The sequence below is a fragment of the Leptodactylus fuscus genome, chromosome 7 (genome assembly GCF_031893055.1).
Source record: "Leptodactylus fuscus isolate aLepFus1 chromosome 7, aLepFus1.hap2, whole genome shotgun sequence".
NCBI lineage: Eukaryota > Metazoa > Chordata > Amphibia > Anura > Leptodactylidae > Leptodactylus > Leptodactylus fuscus.
The window spans coordinates 130,287,439-130,301,877 of record NC_134271.1 but is presented as its reverse complement, the minus strand read 5'-3'; the positions used below and the strand labels follow the sequence as shown (position 1 = coordinate 130,301,877).

The following is a 14,439-nucleotide window of genomic DNA, read 5'->3' as shown; positions in this document are numbered from 1 at the left end:
CTCTAGTTCCCACTATGGAACGCCACCCCTAAAAGGTCAATGCCTGACACATAGAAGAGCCTTAACCCTTCTGCAAATACCTTGTCATGATTTAAGGCTCTTTTTTGGATCGGATATTCCAGGCGAAGATTGCTGGGTATCCCACACCCATGACCCCCTGCCGATCAGCTCTTTGAAGAAACCACTGCAGCCTCTATATAGAAAACCAAGCACAGCACCATATGTTGGATAGTGGCTGTGCTTGGTATTGCAGCTCAGTGCCAGTCATCAGTCACCGGGCCTGTTCGTAGCTCAGTCCCGTTCACTGAGCTACGAACAGGCCCGGTGACTGATGAACGTGATGTCACATGGCCTGTGATGCCGAAACAGTCTTGAGCCCCCTCTCATCTTCAATTGATAGCCTAACAAAGCCTAGAAAACGGATTCACTTACAGGGTGGCAACCTATAGGTGTCACTAGAGAATTTTACTCCCATCTGGAGGAGAGCTGATTTGCATATGTTTTCTCCCATGAAGCATTGCATGTAAACCTCCATACATCAGCTGGATCTCCTCAATGAGCACCAGTACGCCTTAGAGCTTTCTCGTTCTTAAGATTTCTATAAATCCACAGAAAAAGAGAGAGAATCACCCACTGCCGTCCTCTCCATCTTCACGGTGAGCTTCACGTTTCAGAATAGAGCTTTTCCGTATTGATTTACTGTCGGCTACAGAATTCACCATTTCCATCCGCTATGAATGTAATCTCTGCTATATCCTTTTGTTTGCATTACAGATAATTTGGAAAAGCCATTGCATAAAATGTTATCTATAGATATTACTCCAGAAGGTATTTTTTTAATATTTTCGGATTGCTACGCGCTAGCATCGCACAAAACGCATTTAATTTCAGGTTTTGCTAAAAAGTACTATCGATTTTCAGACGCTTCCATTGCCTGATTTTTATTTGGCATCGAGCTGGAGTCCATGATTATAATTTCGACGCTTGCATTATTTTATTTCTCCTTGGCTTTTCCCTCAGCACCCCGCTCTATGTAGTCTGATATTGGCTGTATGCTCGATGACTGAATGATGCCCCTATAACAAAGAAGGCGGCCGCGTGGTGGTCCGAACCAGTTCTCCTCCGGTTGGTGGTATTTGAGGATATTGGTCACCAAACGTTGCTGCCTTCCTTGTATTAAGGGTTTAAAATGGCTGCCTTTAAGTGAAAGTTGGCTTGCTTGCAAATGTTTCAGCCTGCTATATCACTCGGTGTAGAAACACCATCAATTCATTGGTTTTTGATTGTCTTCCACCCATCCAACCAGATATAATCTGGAAACTTTGATAGTTGTACGTGAAATACTTCATATCAATGGAAACAGTGTCAGACTGAAGGGGATTCTGGTGGCCCACCCTCCAACAATCCTTAGACAATAGACCATTGTACCATCCAGACCTGACTGTCTTCTGCTGGACCATATTGTGTTAGAACCTGGGCCCACCAGAGGATCCTCTGATATTCTGGTGAGCCACTCTGACACTGACTGGAATATCTTGAGAAGGTCATCTTTTATCTAAGTTAAAGGGGGTCCAATCTTGTGGCACGTTGGTTACTGAAGATGACTTGAGCTCCATGGGATCCCCCCAATGGGTCGCATGCATAAAGATGCCCATACACCTTCAACAGTCCATACATGTGTACAGAAAACATATGCTCTCCAAAGCAAGAGGAGAGTCAGATTCATCAGGCGATGACCTATCTACAACGAAATGTGGTAATTCAACATGTCTGATCCTTCTTTTCCCTGACTTTACTTTTGAGGGTAGAGAGGGGAGGTCGCCATAGTCAGCAGGTTTTGACTAAAACAACAAGTTCAGAGGCCTTGTCCTTACTGTAGGTGCGTGGGCATCTTAAGTCTTCTACATGGTATATCATTCATGGTTGGGAGGAGGACTGGTCACACTTAGATGTGTCCTGAACAATGGTCCTTGTCTTAAGAGGTAACCAAGGAACACTGATAGATTTCTACTTGGCATGGCTGTACCTTAATTCATCCAATAGTGATTCATTTAACCTCTTATTACTGGGGTTGAGCCGATCTTGAGATTTCAGGATCGATTTTAAAATCCGATTTCCGATCATTTTCCAGCCGATCCCAATCATGAAATTTGCTCGATCGCCAATCGGGATCCGATCTTTCCCGATCGCTCAACCCTACTTATCCCATGTATGTAACTGGAGAACATGTTTTTAAGAGTTGTGTCCTCTTGGGACAATCCATTTAATTTGGCCTTTTCCACCTTGATCAATCAGATACCATGTAACTTCTGAAAAAACAGAAATTGGTCATTGACCCCTTAGATATAGATATAATAGAAGAATAAAAGAGGTCCCTCATTCAGTAAGAGGGAAGCATAAACAATGAATGTTTTTTAAAGATCTCCGATTGAGAACATCCTCATCAAATTCAAAATCTTTGACGTTCATCTTGCTTCCTTCTTCTCGGAAGTTACCATGACCTGTCCACTCATCTCTCTCTTATGGTCCTGTAATATCTCAGCTGTAGTCTCTAGAGATCAGTTGTATTGTGTTACGCTACCTACAGCACCACCACAGGAGAGATTAAGCATTACATGGTGTCCATTGAGATTGATGGGCTCTTCATGTAATACATGGATATGTAGGGTCCTCCATGGACATTCTTTGTAGCTAATCTCTCCTGTTTCTTATTGATAGAAATTGCCAGTAAGGGACCATCCATCTGTTCATTCAGAATGCCTAATAGGGTATGTCTAGAAAGAGTTTTCCGAACCAGAGAACCCTTTTAAAGGATTTGCTCACTGATACAGTATCAAGCAATCCATAGAAGAGCTATGTTATAGATTTTACAACTTCTGTCGAAGTGGTTGAAGCACATAATCGAGCATCTCAGATCTTTGCTCTTGGAATCTATTGGGTTCCAGCTCACTAAACCACAACTTATCCTCTTAACTTGCCTCAATGAGCAAAATATGGAATATCCATTAAGCTCTAGTAAATTGAAGCTTCACTTCTGGCCATGAGTAGACCTCCACTATGCAATGTTAGACTTAGTTTCCGTGGGCCAACCGATAAAAGCATTCTGGAGGACCACCATCCAACAACCTCTAGGAAATAGACCATCGTAGCCTTAAAATTTGGATGCCTTCTGAAGGCTATTATTGTGTTAGAGCCTGGGCCTACCACTGAATCCTCTAGTACTTTGGTGGGCCAATGTGATACCTATACTTTGTGAGTGATCTCCAGCCTCCTATCTTCAGGGAAATCATATCATCAGCAGTTACAGGTCATGAAGTACCCCAAAGGTGTCCCAGGGTTCTCATCGTTCAGAAGGGCACTCCAAAGTCCTAAGCTCTCTTATTCTGGTATACAACTCCTCCAGAGATGGGAAAGGGGTGAGGGTCTGTCTTCAATGCTTAGCTATGAGGTAACGTGCAGAAGGGAGGATATATAACAATAGGGAACAAGTTGTTTTTTAACATACCCAGTCCTTTGTTCTTACAGGAGATAAGCCATCAACTGGAAGTGTATGGCAGTGGCTTATTCCCTCTCCCCATTGAGAACACACAGCTGAGCCAAGTGTGTATTGGGTATTGTGCTGTCAGCTAATGGAGAACTTGGCTTTGGCTTTAGGAAGACCGGTCTGCAAAAAAACCCAAAAAAAACCACGCTCCTTGTTGTGCCTTGCTACACTAATGTGCTGAACACTCCCCATTTTGGGGCTATGACTAGCACATAAAGCGCCCAAGTCATATGTAAAATGAGAAAGCCTGGCAGAGGCGGAGGCATTGTCCAGGCCCAGAACATTTTCCTCAATCTTTCGGGACTCTGAGACGTCTCACCCGAAGTTTCAGGAAGGTTCTCAAGTCAAGTTCTCCTAATCAATCCTAACGCTTCCCGGTTTCCGATCTGGTGTCTACTGCTTGGACTTTCTCGACACAGGAAATGTATGGCTCAGGCAATGACTGGAGGACGTGGATTACTGCTCAGTGATTGGCCTTGATGAGAGGGGACAGGAAGTGGGCGTGGCAATGGATCGGTGAGATGAACGGGATTTTTTCTGTAAGCACGTTCTTTTCGTCCATACATTCCCTTTAGGGGTGAGGAGAATCTTCAAGCACTCCACGTAAATGGAGACGACTGCTTATATTGATGACATGGCAGGGCAGGCCGCATTTCATTTTACACAACATTTACTTATCAGACAATGACTGGTGGTAGTTTTCCTGGTAATAAAAGGCTTCTTGCTACGCTGCAGAAATTTGCACTGTAAATATATGCATGAGATTACATGCATGCGATTTTTTATTTATCTCTGCCACTCTCCCAAAAATTATCATTCCACTCCTGCTGTCAAAACCGCATTTGGATGGTAATAGAAGAGGTGAACACGGCAAAATGAAATAATATATACAGATCACCAGGTGTATTCAAAGGAGAGGCTGTCATTATGCAGTCAGCTCAGTCACCGTGCCGTACGCTTACAATTAATGCACAGAGAGCGCAGGCCCAGGATATGTACCGACATCCTCCTCTATTGTTCTGTTTCGGGCATCACTGGAGGCTCCAAGAAGGTGGCACCCAGGTAAATGGGTAGAGGCAGAACTTCAAACTCTGGATTATCTTCCATAACACTCGGTAGTAAAGTATCCATCTGGTGTATTCCGTAAAACATCTGGTTCAATTTCCCTGCAGTGCCTCCGCAGGCGACATGAAGAATTACACATTTCTCTTCAAAATCAACAGGCTGTGTATGTAATACACTGATGTGTTGGGTCCCCCAGAACGAGAGATGATTGGTGACTATAGAGTGCCGACCTTAATATTTTGTGCATTGGCGGCAGAGGCACTGTGGGAGGTCCCGTGCACTAGAAATCAGTTCTACACCAGTTAGGAACTGGCGTAGGTTTCTGGTATAACTGATGGCAATATGAGTTGTAGTAAATCAGACGGGCCAAGACATCCCCTCCTTGGCCCACCTTGATCCACACCAGTTTTCGGCATACCCAACATTCCCGGAAATAAGGGTGACCTCCTCGGCTCCTGGAGAGCAGGCAAGACTCCTGGACCCAGGAAAATGCCTCTGCTGGGCTAGTAGCAGTCATTTTGTACATGATATGGGCACTTTATGTGCCGATCATATCCCAAAAATTTGGGCATGAGCACATGACATAAAGGAGGCGTGTTGTATTGTGAAATTGGCATGGCTTCAGCTATAGGGGGCGCCACCTCACCTGAATATTTTCTGTTCATGTTTCGACAAGTATGGTTGCCTGGCCTTGGTGAAATAGTAAATTTTCTCTAGTAGTCTGTCTTTCAGAAGAAATATTCATCTCTACAATTCCCTGCCGCTCTTGTTCTGCCGCTTCTCTGATTCCCCACCAGTCCCTCCTCTCCGATCCCTCCCAACATACAGGAAATGGCCGAGCGTCATTTCCTGTGTGTAGAAATGGACCAGGAAGTAGAGACCAGCTGGAGACCGGAGTACGGTCAGAACATGAATGGTGGAGGATTGGTCAGATTATTATTTACGGTTTTAATTTTTTTAACCCATTCAGAGCCTTTTGTTAAAAAAAAAAAAAATAAAAATCAACCCCCTTTAAGAAACTTTTTATCTAACGTCATAAAATCCTGAATAAATATAAGTCCTTGAGTCATTCTCAGTTCTTCAGAATTCTACTCAAGTCTTTATGTCATCCTTAGTTGTTAGAATACTGCTTATTGGTTATGTCTGAGCATGGGAAAGCTGGGTTACATACGGTAACACAACACATGATGTCCCAGTGTGGCTTCTTATGATGCTGAATGTATTACTGCAGAGAGTAACCTACATTATAGATATAAGTGCTGATTCAGCTGCACAGTGCCCCCGGTTGGCAGGTATGTGTAGGTGACGGGTGCATCTAATTGATCCTAGTAGTCTCTGGAGGTTAGCGCGCTTGTTATCCGATTCTGGGTCTTTACCATTTATCCCAGAGATGAAACGTGATTTCTATAACTTTTGCACTCGATTGCTCGATGTACAGAACCCAGTGTCGAAAAAGATCTCCTTAATAGACAAAACTCCGCCCACATGGAAAATATGCACACAATCTACATGATAAGCTCCACCCCCATAACCTCATGGCAATAAGGAGGAGTCTAAAATTGGCCGCACATGTTGTCGTAGTCAGGACGTGAGGAGAGAAGGAAAAATTTCAACCTTTCTGAAAACTGACTACTGACTACAAAGATTGTCGTAGTCAGGGCCTGAGGGGGCGGGGGAGGACCTATAGGGGGGGCAGAGAGAGTCTAGACACCTCCCTGCATATTTTTGGCAGGTTCGGGTGATGTTAATGTAATGGATGCTTTAACTTTGAAGGTGCGGAGGTAGCAGTCATGGTGCCCAAAAGGTCCTAATAAGATAAGAAAAGATAGGATAAGATAATCCTTTAATAGTCCCACCATCTCAGTATGCAGTTGAGGCCAAGTATGCTCAGCCCCACTATCTTGGATGCCCTCTAACTGGGGGTTAAGGGGAGTGGAAAATTTTAGCATCTAGAAAGTCTGGACTTTTCTAGAAAGACAGATAAATGTCTCTTATGCCAGGACTTAGGGTATGTTTAGTCCTCACATATAGTCTCCATATTCCATCCCATAAAGGATCATACATATATCCTATTAAAAAAAAAGCAGACAAGGCCAGTTACAGCGCCACCCTTGTCCATGGACTGTGTCTGGTATTGCATCTCATTCGAAGAAGAATTGGTTGCAGTACCCTACCCAGCCTATGGTCAAGAATGGCGCTGTTTCTTCTACCTTGGAACTGCATATATATCACCCAGGAGAACGTCTTCAAGAAAGATGCCATCTTGTAAAAGTACAAGGCTCTTTTTAGGGGGCCATTTGACTGGTACCATTGCGCCCCCCTCCCCCAGACCTGTTCCTTTAACCATCCCCCTACTGCCGCATATAACACATTTGGTGATTCCGCCCATATGTGCCTTCCTTCAGGCTGTAATTTCGGACGAGGCGGGGTACGCTACCCCGTGTAATAAGTATGATTGTAATTGGGTAATAAATTCCGGAAGATTCTTTGGCTGCGGATCCAGAAGTTTAGACTTTATCTAAATTCTCTCCGTAGGCAACAAATTAGTGAAACCATTTTATCAAAGCGATACGGCGCCATAAATGAAATATTTAGCAATTTTGGTTTTTTACTTAATTTTGAGGCCACATTTGGAGAGTGCGTGTTGATGATCGGCGTGGCGGTGTGCGGTTATATATCCGGAGATCCAGCAGGCAGGGTAATGAATTATTGACATATTTTGCATGGTGATTACCCAGCAGCCCCATGCCAGGAGCTTGAGAGATTATCCAGTCTAATACTAGATCTTAAGTCAGACTGTTATTATGTGATAATAACCCTTGTGGAAGATTAATAACAGGCCGCAGGTTGTGTAGTATACAGCGAAAGCGCGTACACATATACAGGAGGGGGACGTATAGAGGTGCAAAGTCATCACCAGCTCAGGACAGGGGCTGAAAGGGGAAAATCTTCGTATTCTATACAAACCAAATGTTCTGCTATATACCAGTCTTCATGCAGAGAGATATAGTCTTGCTTTATGCTGCACATAGAAATAAAATCCAGGGTTGATGGTGGCACTGTTTCATTGATTTCTATGGAGAAAGTTACAGTAGGCGATGTGGTGCACAGTGGTACTGCAAGTGGCATATGCTGGATGGATGGATGGATGGATGGATGGATGATGATAGATAGATAGATAGATAGATAGATAGATAGATAGATAGATAGATAGATAGATAGATAGATAGGATATAGATAGATAGATAGATAGATAGGAGATAGATGGATAGATGGATAGATAGATAGGAGATAGATAGATAGATAGATAGATAGATAGATAGATAGATAGATAGATAGATAGATAGGAGATAGATAGATGGATAGATAGATAGATAGATAGATAGATAGGAGATAGATGGATAGATAGATAGACAGATAGATAGATAGATAGATAGATAAAATATAGATAGATAATAGATAGATAGGAGATAGATAGATAGATAGATAGATAATAGATAGATAGGAGATAGATAGATAAGAGATAGATAGATAGATAGATAGATAGATAGATAGATAGATAGATATGAGATAGATGTATAAATATATAGTTGTCTCCGATGTAGCAGTGCTCAGCACACGGTCTCTCCGCTGCCTCCTGACATGCCCACTGTACGCTGGCGCTGTGCCCGCTGTGTCTATATTTGTACTAATTAGTGTTCATTTAAAACAAATAACAGTAAAGTAGACTGCAGAATGACATAAAGCGCCCTGGCCTGTACCGCCATCTCCTCATGTACCGCCATTACTACATCACTGATAAATACACACACATCAGAAGGGGAGATGGCTGATCACTCCCTGGCTGTATTCAGTCTTCAGAGGCCACCATGTCGCCCCCTGTCACTGGCCACTGCTCTCAGCATGTTGGTGAAAGATTTGCACTTCCTGCTCCTTATATGGCAGTGGAGGGGGTGGAGCCTGGACCAGCAACAGTCTTGTGGAATTTTGAATCTAGAATCTTGCTGCAAAGCATTATGGTCCTATATTTGTAATCATAAAATATTCATTTAGGGAGTCCAAATTGAAAAATCGTCGCTAGAGCTTTATTCACAAAGGAACACAGAATAGAGCCATGTCTAAATGGTGGATGTGTGGAACTGCCCCTTAAAGGGGATGTACCAAAATAAGAAGAATATGGCTGATTTCTATCAGCACCATACCTGTCTGTGAATGGTAACAATACCAGATACAACCTTTGTACCAAGGTGGCGCTATTTCTGGAAGAAAGGATATGTTTTTCTTTCTTATTCCTTATTAGCCTGCCCCAGCTTGTACATCTGAACTTAACATTATTGTATACAGTATCCTCATTGTTACTCCTTTTTACTGCAGTATGTGTCAGTCCTCACTGTCATTCTGGCATTCTATTCGTCACCTCTAAAGGTCAGGATAGACAAATAAATGAGTAGAAATCTTCAGGAAGCTTCTGCTGTGTCTCCAGACACAATCTAAAGGATTAATATGATAATTAATATAAGTATAGACCGGCAGTGCAGGTGTTAATAAGGCATTGGCACCCTGAAAAAAGCGCTAAGCAGCAGATTAATTAGATTCATGGCGACTTGACGGACTATTAGTCACCCTTAGTCTTCGCTAAAGCTACCTCACCGACCACACGGTGTCATCAATCTCGCCCGTCGTCTACACTGGGTTATGTTATTAATATTGCCGCTTAAAGGAAGCCGAGAATTAGGTCCAGGAACGCCCAGCACGAAAATGAAGAAAAATGACTGCTCAGATCCAGCGCCTGATGTCTTGTGTCTGGAGGAGGAAGCAGATCCTGCAGGACTGGAGGGGGCGCCAGCGTCTCTGTCCCCCCACATGTCAACAATTGTGCCAAATGACAACCTCAACTCAACTACATCTGTCCATACGTAGATCTGCATAACATTAACTATGCTCTGCGATTGGCTATGGTTAAATCTGTATAAGCTCTGCTAGGTTTTTACATCCTCAGCTCTGCTACATCTGTGCATATCTTTGTTTACTGTACCTTCATCTGTATGTACTCAGGTTAGTTATATCCATCATTTGTGCTACATCTGTACAGCCATATTGAAGCCACAGCTCAACTACATCTGGTAAACTTCACTTATGCTGTAAGACCTTAGCCCAGCTACATTGTTACAAGCTCAGCTCTGCTACATCTGTTTGACGTCATTATGAAGGACAACCTCAGCCTGCCGACATCTTTGCAAGCTCAGCTCTGGTACATTTGTAAATTCTTACAAACTCAGCTCAGCTACATCTCTACATGCCTAGCTGTGCTACAACTGTATATGTTTTACATGCCAAACCGAGCTGCATCTTTCCAAACTCAATACTGCTACATCTGAATATTTTTCTGAATATTTTTACAAGCTCAGCTCAAATACATCTTTACAAGCTCAGCCTTGCTAAATTTGTATATTTTTACAAGCTCATCCCAGCTACATGTTTACAAGCTCAACTCAACTACATCTCTACAGGTATAACTTGGTTACATGTGTTTGTATTTTTACAAGTTCAGCTCACTACATCATTAGAAGCTCAGCTCTGCTACATGGATGTTTTTTTAGAAGCTCAGCTACATCTATGTATTTCTACAAGCTTAGCTCGACTACATCTTTACATACTTAGCTCTGCTACATTCATATGTTTTTACAAGCTCAGCCCGGCCCATCTTTACACACTCAGCCCTGCTACATTTGTATATTTTTACAAGCTCAGTCCGATGACATCTTTACAAACTCAGCTTTGCTACATGCGCATGTTTTTACACACTCAGCCCTGATACATGTGTGTATTTTTACATAGCCATCTTTGCTACATGTGTATATTTTTCCAAGCTCAGCCTGACTACATCTTTCCGTACTCAGCTCTGCTACATGTGCATGTTTTTACACAATGAGCTCTGCTACATACGTATATTTGTACACACTCAATTCTGCTACACGTGTATATTTTTTACACACTCAGATCTGCTACACGTGTATATTGTTGCACACTCAGCTTTGCTACATGTACACACTCAGCCTGCTATATATGTATGCTTTTGCACACTCATTTCTACTACATATGTATGTTTTTGCACACTCAGTTCTCTGCTACGTGTATATTGTTATGCACTCAGCTCTCTGGTACATGCGTATATTTTTTCACACTCAGCTCTGCTACACGTGTATATTTTTACACACTCAGCTCTGCTACATGCGCATGTTTTTGCACACTCAGCTCTGCCACATGTGTATATTGTTACACACTCAGCTCTGCTACATGTATATTGTTACACACTCAACTCTGCCACATGTGTATATTGTTAAACACTCAGCTCTGCTACGTGTATATTGTTACACACTCATCCCTGCTACGTGTATTTTGTTACACACTCAGCTTTGCTACGTGTATATTGTTACACACTCAGCTCTGCTATGTGTATATTGTTACACACTCAGCTCTGCTACGTGTATATTGTTACACACTCAGCTCTGCTACGTGTATTTTGTTACACACTCAGCTTTGCTACGTGTATATTGTTACACACTCAGCTCTGCTATGTGTATATTGTTACACACTCAGCTCTGCTACGTGTATTTTGTTACACACTCAGCTTTGCTACGTGTATATTGTTACACACTCAGCTCTGCTATGTGTATATTGTTACACACTCAGCTCTGCTACGTGTATATTGTTACACACTCAGCTCTGCTACGTGTATATTGTTACACACTCAGCACTGCTACCTGTATTTTGTTACACACTCAGCTCTCCTACGTGTATATTGCTACACACTCAGCACTGCTACCTGTATATTGTTACACACTCAGCTCTACTACTTATATATTGTTACACACCTAGCCCTGCTACATATGTATGTTTTTGCACACTCAGCTCTGCTACATGTGTATTGTTACACACTCAGCTCTGCTACGTGTATGTTACACACTCAGCTCTGCTACATGTGTATATTGTTACACACTCAGCTCTGCTACGTATATATTGTTACACACTCAGCCCTGCTACATGTATTTTGTTACACACTCAGCTCTGCTACATGTATATTGTTACACACTCAGCTTTGCTACGTGTATATTGTTACACACTCAGCTCTGCTACGTGTATATTGTTACGCACTCAGCTCTGCTACGTGTATATTGTTACACACTCAGCACTGCTACCTGTATATTGTTACACACTCAGCTCTACTACTTATATATTGTTACACACTTAGCCCTGCTACATACATATGTTTTTGCACACTCAGCTCTGCTACATTTGTATTGTTACACACTCAGCTCTGCTACATACGTATGTTTTTGCACACTCAGCTCTGCTACATTTGTATTGTTACACACTCAGCTCTGCTACATACGTATGTTTTTGCACACTCAGCTCTGCTACGTGTGTACTCTTAGTAGGAGCCCAGCAGTGCTGTAAGTAGGGTGCCTCGGCGGCGCCCCCTGATCTTACATGCGGTTCCGCTGATAATTACACAGTTAGTGACTGCGCCTTTGCCGATGTTCACATCATCTAATTAACCAAGGAAAGGAGACGAAAGGTCAGAGAATGCAAATCCATTGTATCTCCGCACACTCCATTTACACGACATGACATGAGCGCTCACGACACTGCCACTACAGTACAAGACTAAGTTCTCGCTCTTGGACAGAATTCACACTTGTCTCTACATTATCTGCTGTTTTGGCTACATGATTGTCCACACTTCTCCTGCCATTACATAAACTGTGCAGGAAATTCCTGGAAGACTTCCCTTTCCCTTTAGAAGGATCTATGATCATGGTGATCAGTAATCGGTGACACCTGCCAATAAGTGTTCAGTTTATCTGCAGCGCCACCACAGGAGAAATGCAGTATGACATGGTGATCATTGAAATCAGTGGAGTCTCTTGTGTAAGGTCTGGTCCTCCAGAGTGGGAGACTCTCCATGTAGCCACTGTCTGGTCTAATAGATAGGGGTCCGGAATGAAGTTCACCCTATATACTCACTGTAGGGCATTGGAAATATAAGATCTTGTGGTCTATTCTGTATGCGAGGAATCCCGGCTACTAATAACTGTTCATGGCCACATATTCTTCTCAGTCTCCCACCAGGTGTCAGTCTTCACTGCAGCTCTGGCATTCTATTCATGAACCGATCTAAATTTATATTCTTGTCTGTAATCGTAGCTACTAATGACTGTCCATGGTGGTTATCATCCAGGCCTATGGTAACACAAAGTCATATTATTCCCTAAGTGTCCATCTTTACTGTTGGCCTGGCATTCTATTCATGAATCAGGTTGATCAGATCTAGAGCTATATTCTTGTGTATAGTCATAGTTACCAATGACTGTCCATGGTGGTTATCACCCAGGCCTATGTCTAGTCTTATTCTTTCCTCTCTCCTATTGCCTAAGTGTCAGTCTTTACTTCTCACCTGGCATTCTATTTATGAACTGAGACCTGAGGATGAACATATCTCCAGCTACATTCTGGTGTGAAAGCCCTTATGAGTGATTGTTTATTGTGGTTATCTCCTAGGCCTAAGTAATAATCTTCTTCTGCCATACTGTCTGAGTTTCAGTCTTCATTGCATCCCTGGTATTCTGATCATGAAACAGGAGGACCAGGATGAACAGATCTGAAGCTATATTTTTGTTTTTTAATGCTTCATACAGATGCACAACTATTGAGGGCTGTTTGTAGTGGTTATCATCCAGGCATAACCCACTGTCATAATATTCTCCTCCGTATTGCCTGAGTGTCAGTCTTCACTGCATCGCTGGTATGCTATTCATGTACCAGGCAGACCATAGTGAACAAATGTAGACTAGAGCTGTATTCTTGTGTGCAGCTATTAATGACTGGTTATGACCTCCTGTAACACATAGGCAGATTCTTCCTGCAGTCTTCACTACAGTCCTGGAATTCTATTCATAGACCAGGATGAAGAGATCTAGAGATACTATATATTCTTGTGTGTAGTCGCAGACTGGCCATAGTGGTTATCACCCAGGCCTAATCCACTCTGTAACACAGTCACAATAGGATCTTTCACCAGCCATCTGTCGGTCTTCACTGCAGCTCTGACATTCTATTCATGAATGAAGAAGATGACAGTGAAAGGTTCCACTCCAGGTACAATATACAGGTCCGCCTACAGAGAGAAAGATAAGATAATCCTTGGGAATCCTTTCCTATGGAAAAGATGGAGAATGACAAAGCTGTGTATACAGGCATGAGGATGGAATCGGTGCCTGATAGGTTAACAGTGACTTGTGATGTCAGCTGACTGCCATGTACTAAGTATAGTGACACATCTTCACAGGTCGCCTGCTATATATAAAAGGAGGAGTCACACCTTATTAGAAGCCCCGCCCACTCCCTTGTCATCAATGAATGTTCTCTCTAACACTATTCATACTGTATTACAAATCTTGGGAAGTCTGCATCGTTTATTAGGAATTCAGTCCAATAAAACCTTGTCTAGAACTGACACTGAAGACGAGGGAGATGATAAGAGAGGAGAGAAAGAAAGAAGAAAAGGAAAGATAAAAAATGGGAAAGAAAGAAAAATCACGAAAGAGGGAGAAAGAAAGAAAGGCCGTGGAATATGCGCCTGTCCCCTCATGCAATAATCCAGAAAAATGAGCAGCGTCCACTAGACTAGAAGGTCCTTTATTCCATTCTCAAACTAGATATGAGATAGATAGAGAGAGAGAGAGAGAGAGAGAGAGAGAGAGAGAGAGAGATAGATAGATAGATAGATAGATAGATAGATAGATAGATAGGAGATAGATAGATAGATA

At 42.5% G+C, this 14,439-nt stretch overlaps 1 protein-coding gene across 3 annotated transcripts in view; it reads left to right on the top strand.

The window, feature by feature from the left end:
• The window catches only part of CADM3 (cell adhesion molecule 3), a 310,756-nt gene that overhangs the window by 219,150 nt on the left and 77,167 nt on the right, over window positions 1–14,439 (top strand). The gene's annotated exons all lie outside the window — the stretch shown is intronic.